Source organism: Apium graveolens, chromosome 11 (assembly GCF_009905375.1).
Source record: "Apium graveolens cultivar Ventura chromosome 11, ASM990537v1, whole genome shotgun sequence".
In the NCBI taxonomy this organism is placed as follows: Eukaryota; Viridiplantae; Streptophyta; class Magnoliopsida; order Apiales; family Apiaceae; genus Apium; species Apium graveolens.
The window spans coordinates 78,282,197-78,294,594 of NC_133657.1; the positions used below are offsets into that span (position 1 = coordinate 78,282,197).

The 12,398-nt window shown below is 40.8% G+C and overlaps 1 non-coding gene across 1 annotated transcript; it reads left to right on the top strand.

Annotated features, from left to right (window-relative positions):
• Nucleotides 1-282: 282 nt before the first annotated feature.
• Nucleotides 283-389, top strand: LOC141699190 (small nucleolar RNA R71). The gene has a single exon (XR_012565671.1). It is a non-coding gene; the product is annotated as a small nucleolar RNA R71 (small nucleolar RNA).
• The last annotated feature ends 12,009 nt before the right edge of the window (nt 390-12,398 follow it).

Sequence of the window (12,398 nt, forward strand, 5' to 3'; positions counted from 1 at the left end):
TGATTAACTCCATAATTAGCCAAAGAATCCACCTTCATCGTCAAAGCCTTAAGTTGAGCAACTATAGCAGTAGCTGTATCCACCTCCAGAACTCCTGCTACCTTGCCTTAAGGTAGTCTCTGAGTTGGGTTCTAGTATTCATTAGCAGCCATCAGTTCAATCAACTCATAAGCTTCCTAATAGCACTTTGCCCATAATGATCCACCTGATGCTGCATCAAGCATGGGTCTATACTGTGCTCCCAAACCATTATAAAAATAATTGATGATCATCCAATCAGGCATGCCATGGTGAGGACACTTCCTAAGCATCTCCTTGTAGCGCTCCCAAGCTTCACATAGAGTTTCTCTCGATTGCTGCGTAAATTGAGTAAGAGCATTCCTGAGTGCAGTTGTCTTCTCCATAGGGAAGAATTAGTAAGAAACTTCTGAGAAAGATCCTCCCAAGTAGTGATAAAACCAGTTGGTAGAGAGTGTAACCAGCTCTTAGCCATGTCCCTCAGAGAGAATGGAAACAGTCTCAGTTTCACAGCATATTCAGAAACATTATTGAACTTGAAGGTGTCACAGATATCGATGAAATCCCTAATGTGCATATTGGGATCTTCCGTTGGAGAATCCCAAAACTGGACTGAATTTTGTACCATCTGAATCGTTCTAGCGTTGATTTCAAAAGTATTAGCCGTGATGGCTGGTCTGACAATGCTAGACTAAATGTCATTGATCTTCGGTTGAGAATAATCCATCAAAGCTTTCGTATTTGCTACTGGTTCGCCCATTGCAATGATAACTAGAGTACCTAAAACACACGACTAAAGTAAACCTTGTAAGTAAGAGAGTCCGAGTTAGTGAACTTTAACGACCACTTATATCAAGCACATAAACTAAAAATTAACATCGCGTCCCCGGCAATGGCGCGAAAAACTTGTTAGGATGAAAACACGCGCTAAAATTACACGCAAGTATACGTGTTCGCAAGTAATATAGAATTTTTTCTAGTTCGTTCCCCCAGAGACTGGTTTTGGTTAACTTCAATTTATGCACTTATGCAACAATGATATGGTTATCGCTCAATGCTAAGACAAATAACAATTTGGGTTTTGATTAAACTAGGAGATTATACTAAATAGTATTAACTAAGAAAATTGAGGTTGAATTACTTATATGAGACAAATATGGGATTCTAACTTCATTACTACTTCATTCAAAGTTATTTATCTTAACCTTAGCATGCAATGATGATGACAACTAATCAGATAACACAAAACTAGTAAACATTAACCTTCGTTGTACGAATACCCTACTACCAGACATCCACAAAAAAGATAGAAGCTGAAGAGACACCAATTATTTTAAGACCCTACGTGTCGATAGAATTTGACAACATAAAGGTTTAATGCACAAGTTATCTATCATGATTAAATAAGGCAAGTAAAATGGTTAAAATTACCTACGAATCATGCATAACAAATACATGAACCTATGCTAGCATGGCAAGTTCTAAACCTCTATATTCACTGTCGCTTCAATAGAGATTAACACGTTATCTTATATGTTCGCGACACACATAAGACGAATAAGCACAACCAATACTAGGATATCATACAATCACCACATACTTAAGTATCGAACAATTAACTATAGAAATCTATAAGTAAATCCGTTAGAACCGCAAGATAACGATTAGTTCATAACCGAACTCATCGTCACCATGGGTTCCAATGAAAGTATGGTAAATAAACTACAATAAACTAGGTCTGAAATAACTTGAATAATAATGAAAGTACGTTAACAAAAGTATTAGGTTCAATCAATAAAAAAACAAGTATCTAAGATTACAACTTAAGCAAAGAATCACAAGTAAAAACTAGATCTTCTTCTCCTTCGTGGAAATTGTGCTATTAGGTCTTCTCATTGTTATCTTCTTGCTCTCCATTATGAAAATCTTCTTCAAAAGGTCTTTATATATTAGCCCTAATCGATCAGAAGTCCAACAGATCAATTTTATACTAGAAACAGGATTCTGGAAAATCAACCTAGTGCGGCCGCCCTGAGATCCCGCGCGGCCGCTGGGAGTATGGCGAAGCCGCTCCCAAGTGTAGCGCGGCCGCGCTGAGCTTCTGGAAAAAATTATTTCTTCTTATTTAATTGCCTTCACTTGTTGGTTTCTTCGCTCACTCGACCAAGGTTTCATCCTAACACTCTTCCAAGCATAAATCATGCAATTTCCGGCCCTTCTTCCTGATTATGCCCTGAAATGCAAAACACTACAAAAACACGTCAAATACACAAACAACTTGAGTACAAAACACCAATTCGAGCCTTTACGAAGTGTTCAAAGTGGATGTAAATGCCACTTAACAATAGGACCCGGATTTGCATTCTGGTTATTGTTGTCTTGGTTTTTGTTGTTGGTTTCTTCATTTTGGTTGGTAGAATGAGTATTTCTTATGGGAGGCATTTTATGTAAAGAATCAAACAACTTATTTAGCCTTTAAATCAAATCCTTTTTATAAAAAAAAAATTGTAAAACAGGATTATCTCTTTTTGAAAATAGTTGTAACAATTAAACTAAGTAAATTGCATGTTTCTTTACAGAATATAAACAGTTAAGGGGATAGGGTACATGGAATTACAAGAGTTTGTAACTGGTGCAATAAATAAAGTAAGATAAATCAGGTGCAATAATATAAATGACAATGCTGGAAAAGAAAAGGTACTTGTGGCGCCCCAAAATCTGGGGTCAGGAATCTCGGAGGCCACTCCATCTAAACCACTATAAACCACATACCTCACATCACAATATATAAATACTCACACTTTACGACCCCACACTTATCACACACACACACTTATAGGTTATTGTCTTGGAAATGAACCATTCATTACTAGAGTAGATCAAACCACAAAGTGATGATTATTACAATCCAAAAGTAATTAAGTCTTACCGGGGAATAACCTTTAAGTAAGGCTAGTCCGTCGGCCAAATAAATGTTTCTTATTTATTACCTTACATAAGTCATACTTATAAATAAGATGAACTAAAAATAACTGAAAACCAATCCAGCTTATTCGGACTACTTGCGGTACAACACCAAACAATCTACGGAACAGCTGGCCATTTCCTACCCGTTTCCTAGCTGTGGTTCTCATGGTAGGCATCTTGATTCACTGTTGTGTTGTGTCAATTTAAGAAAACAAGTTTGAGCTATAATGCCCAGCATAATAATGTACAGTATGAAAATGACTGTATGATAAACTTACGTAAAACATCATATATGATAATTACGTTTTACTCGAAAAAAGTTTCCCTTGGTGATACACACCTTTTACGAAAACAATCCTTTAATGGATTTTATTAACCTGCGAATACCTTAATAGTAAACCCAACACCTAGGCTTAGGTTACGGTATTGCATCACAATTATAATTGGAAGAATAGGATACTCGTTCGACCGACCGCATACGATAATTTTAACCTTTTCTACTAGTAGAAGGACGACACCTTCGTATCCTGGTTATCACCCTGGCCGCATTCGGGCTACGTGTCCCATTTTGGGTATACACATACTTCACAAGTTCCTAAGTACACCGAGTACCTTCGCCCGCGGTACCTTTGGTAGTCCATCTAGCACACATAGTACCAGAGTCTACCCCTCCCTTCTCCTTTTATAAGAATTCTATCATATTTCAAGAACTCGAACAATATCGAAGTTCCCTAAGCATTTTTCTTGTTGATAGAAATAACTTATCGCATTAGGATATATATATATATATGTACTTCCGAAATTTTCGGGGGAAGTATTAAGGATGTGAGTTGACCGTTGTCAACCGATAATTAAATAAGGGGGGAAGTTTCTCCTTGAAACTATATTCAAAATATTAAAATAAGTCGAGATAATATTCTCCGACGATCTGAAATAATTCGAATGATTCCTGAATATCCGAGAGTATTTTAAATCAGGTTCTATGATTTTTAAATCATAAATAAACCCTTCTTATAAATAACAAATAATTAAATGATAATTGATAAATACTTAATCCTTGAAGTAATTTACTTTTAAAAGACAATAATATTCCTCAACTAATTTATGTTTAATAATTTAATGAACTTTTAATATTTTCTCGAGTCCGAAGTAAATATTTACTGGAGAATACTCTTCCATAATAAATGAATAGTAGATAAATATTTCTTGTCCAAATGGTAAAGTATTGTTATGGATAAAAAACTAATATATATAATTGTTGTATTTATTGCTAAGGTACGTGAGCTCAAGGCCTTTAATGGCTGCTCTCGTGTTTCGTAGCTTAACTTTGCCTTTACGAGATGCCTACATATCTCTGTGAATTAGAGAATCAAGCCAAAAAACGTAGTTCTGATTTGTGGGGTGAGACCCCTTATATAGATGTTGGAAGTCCTTGAATTGGACTTGGTATAGGAGACTTGGTGGGCAAGTCTCATAATTAGAATGAACTTTGGAGTCCTAGATAGTAGGAAACTGATTCCTTATCCTTTTAGGTCCCCTTAAGGCCAATCTACAAGGATTTATATCCCCACTAGGACTTATCTTAATAGCTGTTTTTCTCCCTTATTTATTAATTACAAAATTAATAAATAATCAGGGTTTTTGGGCCTTCTTTGTCCCATCAGGCCTAATCCGGTCCATCAGGCCTGATCAACATGTTAACCTTTCTGGTCTGAATGTCATACATCTTCTTATTGGGCCTTGGAGCCCAAACTGTAATAACTAATTATGTAATCAGGATTTATTCATCCCTATCATTTGCCCCCCAACTTTTGAGAAACCGTATAAGATTTCGTGAAAGTTAAGTTCACCTATTCCCTTACTGGGTATCGTTTTGCGTAAAGTGTGGAGCGACCTACACGTTTACAATGATTTACTTTTATTCCCTTTATTCAGGAATTATCTTAATTTCCAGGAATTTTTCCCCTGACTCCGGGATTTTTTCTTAATTTTCTGGATTTTTTCCTTTAATTTCTGGAATTTATCCTTATTTTTCTGGGATTTTTCAGATATTTAGCCCTTTTTCGACCAGGATCCTAGTCGAAATTTCGACCTGGATCCTAGTCGAAAATATGGGTCAGTCTTGCAATCCTGGTCGAAGGAGTTCGACTAGGATCCACGACCTAGAATTCGACCAGGATCCTAGTCGAACTTTCGACCTGGATCTAGGTCGAAAACTTACCCCTCTTTTCAATTCCTGGTCTTGAACTTTTCGACTAGGATTTCGACCAGGATTCTAGTCGATGTTTCGACCTGAATCATGTTCAAAAATTCTCTGTTTCTCATGCTTCCTGGTCGAAGGATTTCGACTAGGATTCACGACCTGGTTTTGGACCAGGATCCTAGTCGATTATCGACCTGGTTTTAGTCTAGGTTTTAAACCCCATTCTTGAAAAATACTTGGTTCATTTCGACCTTATTCCTGGTTGAAGCTTCGACCTCAATCCAGTCCTGTTATCTCCGTTGTTTTCGTGTGTCTAGTCGAAAAATTTCGGGCAGGATTCACTACCTGGAATTCGACCTGAATTCTGGTCTTTTTTACACGTTATTTTCGGGTGCCTGCTCGAAAGATTTCGGGCAGGATTCACGACCTGGAGTTCGACCTGAATTCTGGTCTTCCACTAGCTAACTTCATTGGGCCTTACAACTTTTAGGGCTACAATTTAGGTTATTATATTTTCCAAATCCTAATTGGATTTGGGCCTAGCCTTCTTTATTGGGCCTTATTTTAGCGGGCCTCTTCATTGGGCCTTTAATCTTATTGGGCCTCTTTATTGGGCCTTAAATCTTATTGGGCCTCTTTATTGATTTGGAATTCTCTAGAATTCCTTGGAATTATTCTGGAATATTCCTTTTTTCTGGGCTTTTTTCTTTGGGCCTGTTTTCTTAATGGGCTTTCGTCCCTTCAACTTCCCTTTTCCTCTTATATAAAGGAGTAAGGAGAGGCTACTACTGCTCACTTTCTCATTTCTAAGTTTTTCTTCTTTCTACTCCTGCTAAGTTTCTCAGAGCAATAACAGCAAGTCAGAGCTCAAAGCCTTTTTTAGGAGCGGTTCTTCGGGTAAAATCCCTCCCTTTACTTCTTGTGTCTTCTTTTCCATTATGTGTTTTTTTTAGGATAACATGTCTATGTGCCCCCCCCTTTTCAGATGGCTGACAAGAAAATGACTCTCTTGGCCAAAATGAACGTGGCTAGAAAGTCCAACGAATTCCCTATTCGATCAAGGTACACTTCTTTAATCGACATGATCAACACTCGAGGGGATGAGTACCCGTCTGATGCGCATCTGGACGCGCACGACCATATTAGTGCTTTACGGGATCCCAAGGAGCTGGAAAAGTTGAGCAGCTGCTTCAAAATCAAGGAACCTTTTAAGCTGGTTCTTGCAGGTCCGGCCGATAGGACCTGGCAGTGGAAGAAGGACGTATTATGCGTATATAGGGATACTCTAAGGGCAGGTATCAGACTCCCTTTTCATCCGTTCATTCCTCTATTACTGGCTGATGTGGGCATCAGCCCTTGCCAACTCCCCCCTAATTCTTGGAGGCTCATTCTGAGATATCTGTCACAATGTGCCAAGCACAATGTCCCTACTTCCGTTGCCGTTTTTAGGAAAATTTTCCAGTTCAAAAACAGCCCTGATAAAAGTCCGGGTTGGGTTTTTCTAAACTAGCGCCCCACTATTCCCCACATTGTGAACGGGAAGTCCATCCCTGATAATAACTTGGGGTGGAAGAAAGATTTTTTGTTCGTCGTTTGGGAGGGTGGAGATTGGGACCTATTTTTAACCTGCTTGGGGGATCCGGAGTAAGGATTCAATCATTGGCAGCACGACGCTGTCCAAGGAATGGTCTAAGCATTACATCTCCCCGGTGGACTATCAAGACTTTGTCCTTCAACAGGACTTAGAGGGGAATGAGCTTTTCGGAGCCCGGGCTTTAGCGACGGTACGTCCTTTTCCTATGCCCTTCATACTTGCCTTTTTACGTTTCTTTTCTCATACTTTTGCTGCTTCTCTTGCAGGCTAACGCCCATTTCCAAGGGGCGGTTCACCAAGCTAAGGCTTGGAAGGTTGGCCTGGAGGATGCTAATAAGAAGTTGGAGGAGGCCAACCAGAGAATAGAGGCCCTTGAAGCTCAACTGGCCTCTTCCACTTCTGACCTGGAAACGGCCCGGGCTGAAAATGTTATTCTGAAGGTTCAGAAGGATAAAGCCTTTGACGGCTGGATGGACACCTAGGAGTTCAAGGACTTGATGGTGGAGCACGATGCCCTCCTACACCCAGTTAGCTATAAAGAAGGCTGGGATGCTGTTGTGGAGGTCGTCCAAGATGAATTTCCAGAAGTCCTTGAGCAGTTCTCCTTTCCTTGCCCTGTGCGAGTTCCGGAGCTTGGGGGTGTTACTGACAAGCTTGCTGATTTGATCAAAGACGGCCCTTCAGGGAGCCCAGGCCACAAGAGGAAAGAACTCGAGTCCAGCTCTGGGGAGGAGGAGACTTCTTCCGAAGAAGATTCTGCGCCTGCTGTGAAGAAGGTCAGGGTGGAAGAGCCTCCAAGGGCTGTGCCTCAGAATCTAGTGTCTCCCGCATCATCCAAAGCATCCGAAGGCGGTTCTGATGGAACCTCTACGGGGACTTCTGAGGGGATGACTGAGACGTCCGAGGAGACTTCAGATAGTGGTTCCGAAGAATCCGAGTCTTCTGAGGCCTAAGTTTTTTTTTGTGTATATCTTCTTTCTAGACAATATGTGAACTTTGTTTATGTCAGAACTTGTTACCCTTCGGGGTTATTACATATACTGCTTTCCTTACTTGCCTCTTTCTACTTTATCTTTACAATACTTAATATGCATTTGAACTTTAAACATCCTTAGATTGAAATAATTTCAAACTCTTTAATATGAAGTCTGGTTTTCCAAAACCTTACATAGCATGGGTTCGACCCTAATCAATAATAACTAGACAATGTAAATTCTACTGGAATATAAAATCCTACGCAAGCAAAGCTTCAAGGTGCTTTTAAACCTACTTGTCACAATGATAAGTGAGAATCGTACTTCGACTATCTTACACGTAGTAAACCTTCAGGTTTTGTGCGTGCCAGGTTCTCGGGACTTCAAAACCATCCCTAGTCTCCAGCTTGTAAGTTCCTCTACCCTGAACGCTCTTGACTCTGTACGGCCCTTCCCAATTTGGGGCAAGTTTTCCTTTCTGTCCTACACCAGAAGCTTCCACTTTCCTTAATACCAAATCTCCTTGCTTGAAGAATCTCTCTTTAACCCTTAGGTTAAAATAAAACGAAGCTTTTTTCTGGTATTCCACTATCTTTGCATGTGCCTCATCTCGCACTTCATCAATTACATCCAGGGCTAATCTCTGCCCTTCCTCATTTTCTTCTGCATTGAAAGCCCGAATCCTTGGAGAGGAATGTGATATCTCCACTGGAACTATTGCTTCTGCCCCATATGCCAACATGAAGGGCGTCGCTCCTGTCGTGACTCTACAGGTAGTCCTATAGGCCCATAATATGGGAAGTATCTCATCCACCCAATTATTTCTTGACTTCTCGATCCTCTTTTTTAGTCCATCCAGCATTATTCGATTTGCTACTTCCGCTTGCCCATTGGCTTGTGGCTGAGCCACAGAGGTGAACCGTAACTCAATTTCATTTTCTTCACAATACTTCTTGAATTCCTCATTGTTGAATTGTGTTCCATTGTCAGTGACGAGGATACGAGGAATTCCATATCGGCACATAATGTTTTCCCACAGGAATTGTGCAACCTGCTTAGTTGCGATCTTGGCCAAGGGTTTGGCTTCAATCCACTTGGTGAAATAATCAATGGCTATAATCAGAAACTTCCTTTGTGTCGTGGCCATGGGAAAAGGCCCCAAAATATCCATTCCCCACATAGCAAAAGGAATGGGTGAGTTGATAGAGGTCAGCATCTCGGGGGGTTGTCTAACAACAGGTGCATGCTTCTGACAGCGGTCATATTTCTTCACATATTCTTTGGCATCAGCCATCATTTCTGGCCAATAAAAGCCTAAACGAGTTATCTTATGAGCCAAAGCCCTGCCCCCCAAGTGTTGTCCACAAATGCCTTCATGCACTTCTTCAAGAGCCAAGCGTGCCTCATCGGGCCTGAGACACCTTAAATAAGGAACCACGAAAGATCTTTTGTACAGAATCCCATCTATTAAAGAGTACCTTAGTGCCCGAACAGTTAACTTTCGTGCTTCAGCTGCATCGCTTGGCAACCAACCGGTTTGAATGTGAGCCTTAATAGGATCAATCCACGACGTCCCCAGGCCTATAGGAGCCACAAGTTTAACATCTATGCTTCTAGTCTTCAAAACACGGAAGTACATACTTCCTGAACTTTCTTCTATCTCCGATGAAGCAAACTTTGATAACGCATCCGCCTTAGCATTTTCTTCCCTTGGAATGTGCTCAACATGGCATTCATTAAATTGGGTCATCACAGCCCTTACTAGGCGGACATACTTAGCCATCGTATCATCCCTTGCCTCAAATTCTCCCTTTACCTGGGATATGATCAGCTTCAAGTCCCCACGGACCTTTAAGTTTTTGACTCTAAGTGTTCCCGCTAGGCCAAGGCCAGCTATCAGGGCTTCATATTCTGCCTCATTATTTGTGGTTGGGAAGTCTAGCTTCATAGCATACTCAATTAAGAATCCATCAGGGGTTTGCAAAACCAATCCTGCTCCATTGGAGTTTATTTTTGATGCTCCATCAAAATAGAGAACTCAATATTCTTTTTCCTTCTCTTTGTCCCCATTATCGACTCCCTTGTCTTGTGGTGTGGTATCTCCCTGCCCCCCGACTTCTTGGTTGGGTATGGTACATTCCACCACGAAGTCAGCTAGCGCCTGGGCTTTTATTGCCGTTCGCGGCTTATACTTGAGATCGAACTCTCCCAGATCTATTGCCCACTTAATCAATCTCCCACTTGCCTTGGGACTGTGAATGATATTTCTCAGTGGCTCATTTGTTAGCACCTCAATTTGATGAGCCTGAAAGTAAGGACGCAGCTTTCTCGAAGCCATTACCAATGTTAGAGCAAATTTCTCGATAGGTGAATAATTCAATTCAGCACCATGCAGAATTTTGCTGACATAGTATACGAGTTTCTGGACTTTTAGTTCCTCCTTAACCAACACTGCGCTCAAGGCACTCTCTGAAACAGCCAAGTACAAGAACAAAACTTCACTCAAAACTGGCTTGGCCAATAACGGGGCATGCGCCATATATTGCTTCAATTCTTCGAAAGCCTTCTGATTTTCTTCGCTCCATACAAAGTCCTTAATATTTTTTAATGACTTAAAGAATGATAGGCACTTGTCTCCTGACTTGGAGATGAATCGTCCCAGCGCAGCAACCCTTCCTGTGAGCTTCTGAACATCCTTGACAGTTTTTGGTGGTTCCATGTCCAGGATTGCCTTTATTTTATCGGGGTTAGCCTCAATTCCTCTCTTTGAGACCCTCAATCTCAAGAATTTTCCAGATCCTACTCCGAAAGCACACTTCGTAGGATTCAACATCATCTTGTGGTACCTCAAGACCTCAAAAGCTTCCCTCAAATGGGTTATATGATCAGTCTTTACTAGACTCTTGACTAACATGTCATCAACATAGACTTCCATAGTCTTACCAATAAGATCCTTAAAAATTTTATTTGCCAACCTTTGATAGGTGGCTCCCGCATTCTTAAGACCAAACGCCATAACAAGATAACAATAAACACCAAAGTCAGTGATAAATGATACCTTTGGAATGTCATCCTTGTGCATCTTAATCTGATTATATCCGCTAAATCCATCCATGAAACTCAGTATCTCATGCCCAGCAGTGGCATCAATCAAAGTATCAATCCTTGGCAATGGAAAACAGTCTTTAGGACATGCATCATTCAGGTCAGTGAAGTCTATACACATCCTTCACTTCCCATTAGCCTTCTTCACCATTACAGGGTTCGCTAACCATTCCGGAAATTGAATCTCCTCAATGAAACCAGCCTCTAAGAGCTTTTCTACTTCCTGTTTTATAGCCTCTTGTCTTTCGGGGGCAAAATTTCTTTTCTTTTGTTTCACTGTCTTCCTGCTTGGATCCACGTTTCACTTATGAGTAATCAGCCCCGGGTCTATGCCTGGCATATCAGCTGCTGACCAAGCAAACACATCGTTATTTTCTTGCAAAAATTTCACCAACTTCCCTCTAAGGGGCTCCTCTAATGTGGCTCCAATAAAAGTCATCTTCTCAGGATTCTCGGAGTCTAAAGGAATTGAAACCAAGTCTTCTGCTGGATTTCCTCTCTTCTCATCATTTTCTCGGACATCCATATCTTCAATAGGAAGAACCTGCCCCCCGACTCCATCTGCCCTCAAAGAGGCCACATAACAGCTTTTTGCCATTTTTTGATCTCCTCTTTTTTCTCCAATCCCATCTCGAGTCGGAAATTTCATAACTGAATGATAAGAAGAAGGGACTGCCTTAAAGGCATGTATCCTTTTTCTTCCCATGATAGCGTTGTAGGTCGAACTAGCCTTTACTACCACAAAGTCCAACATCTGTGTTGCTTGCCTTGGTTCCGTACCTATGGTGGTTGGCAACTTGATTATCCCTTCTACAGGACATTCTACTCCAGTAAATCCATATATCGGCATATCGGTTGGCGTCAACTGGGAGTCGTTATACCCCATCCTTAGAAAGGTATCGTGGAGCAAGATATCCACAGAAGCACCATTATCCACAAGGACCCTCTTAACTGGGCTATTTCCTATTATCGGTGTTATGACCAGGGGGTCGTCAGGAGGCAACTTTACACCCTCTTGGTCAGAATCATCAAAAGCCAATATTACTTCTGTCCTGGCCCTCTTTGGGGCTTCTCCTACAATATGCATAACCTCTCTAGTATATGCCTTTCTGGAATTTTTGGACAATCCAGCAGCAGTTGGACCTCCAAAGATCGTGTTTATCACAGGCCCTCGAGGTCGCGGCCCTCCAAAAATTGCATTTATAACCGGCCCTCTAGGTTGGGGATTCTGCCCCTGATCATCTTGGTCCCTCCTATGATCTTCAAAGTTCTTCCTTCCATTATTATTCCTGTCCCCTCCTTCTCCAGTATATTTGTTCAATCTTCCTTTTCAAATCAAAAACTCAATTTCATCTTTCAATTGCCTACACTCATCGGTGTCATGGCTAACATCTTTGTGAAATCTGCAATACTTGCTCTTATCTAGTTTGGCGGGATCAGCCTTCAAGGGCTTAGGCCAACGAATATCTCTATCTTTCTCAATCTCCATCAAAATCTGGCTTTTAGGAGCATTCAGCTTAGCATATTCAGTGAACTT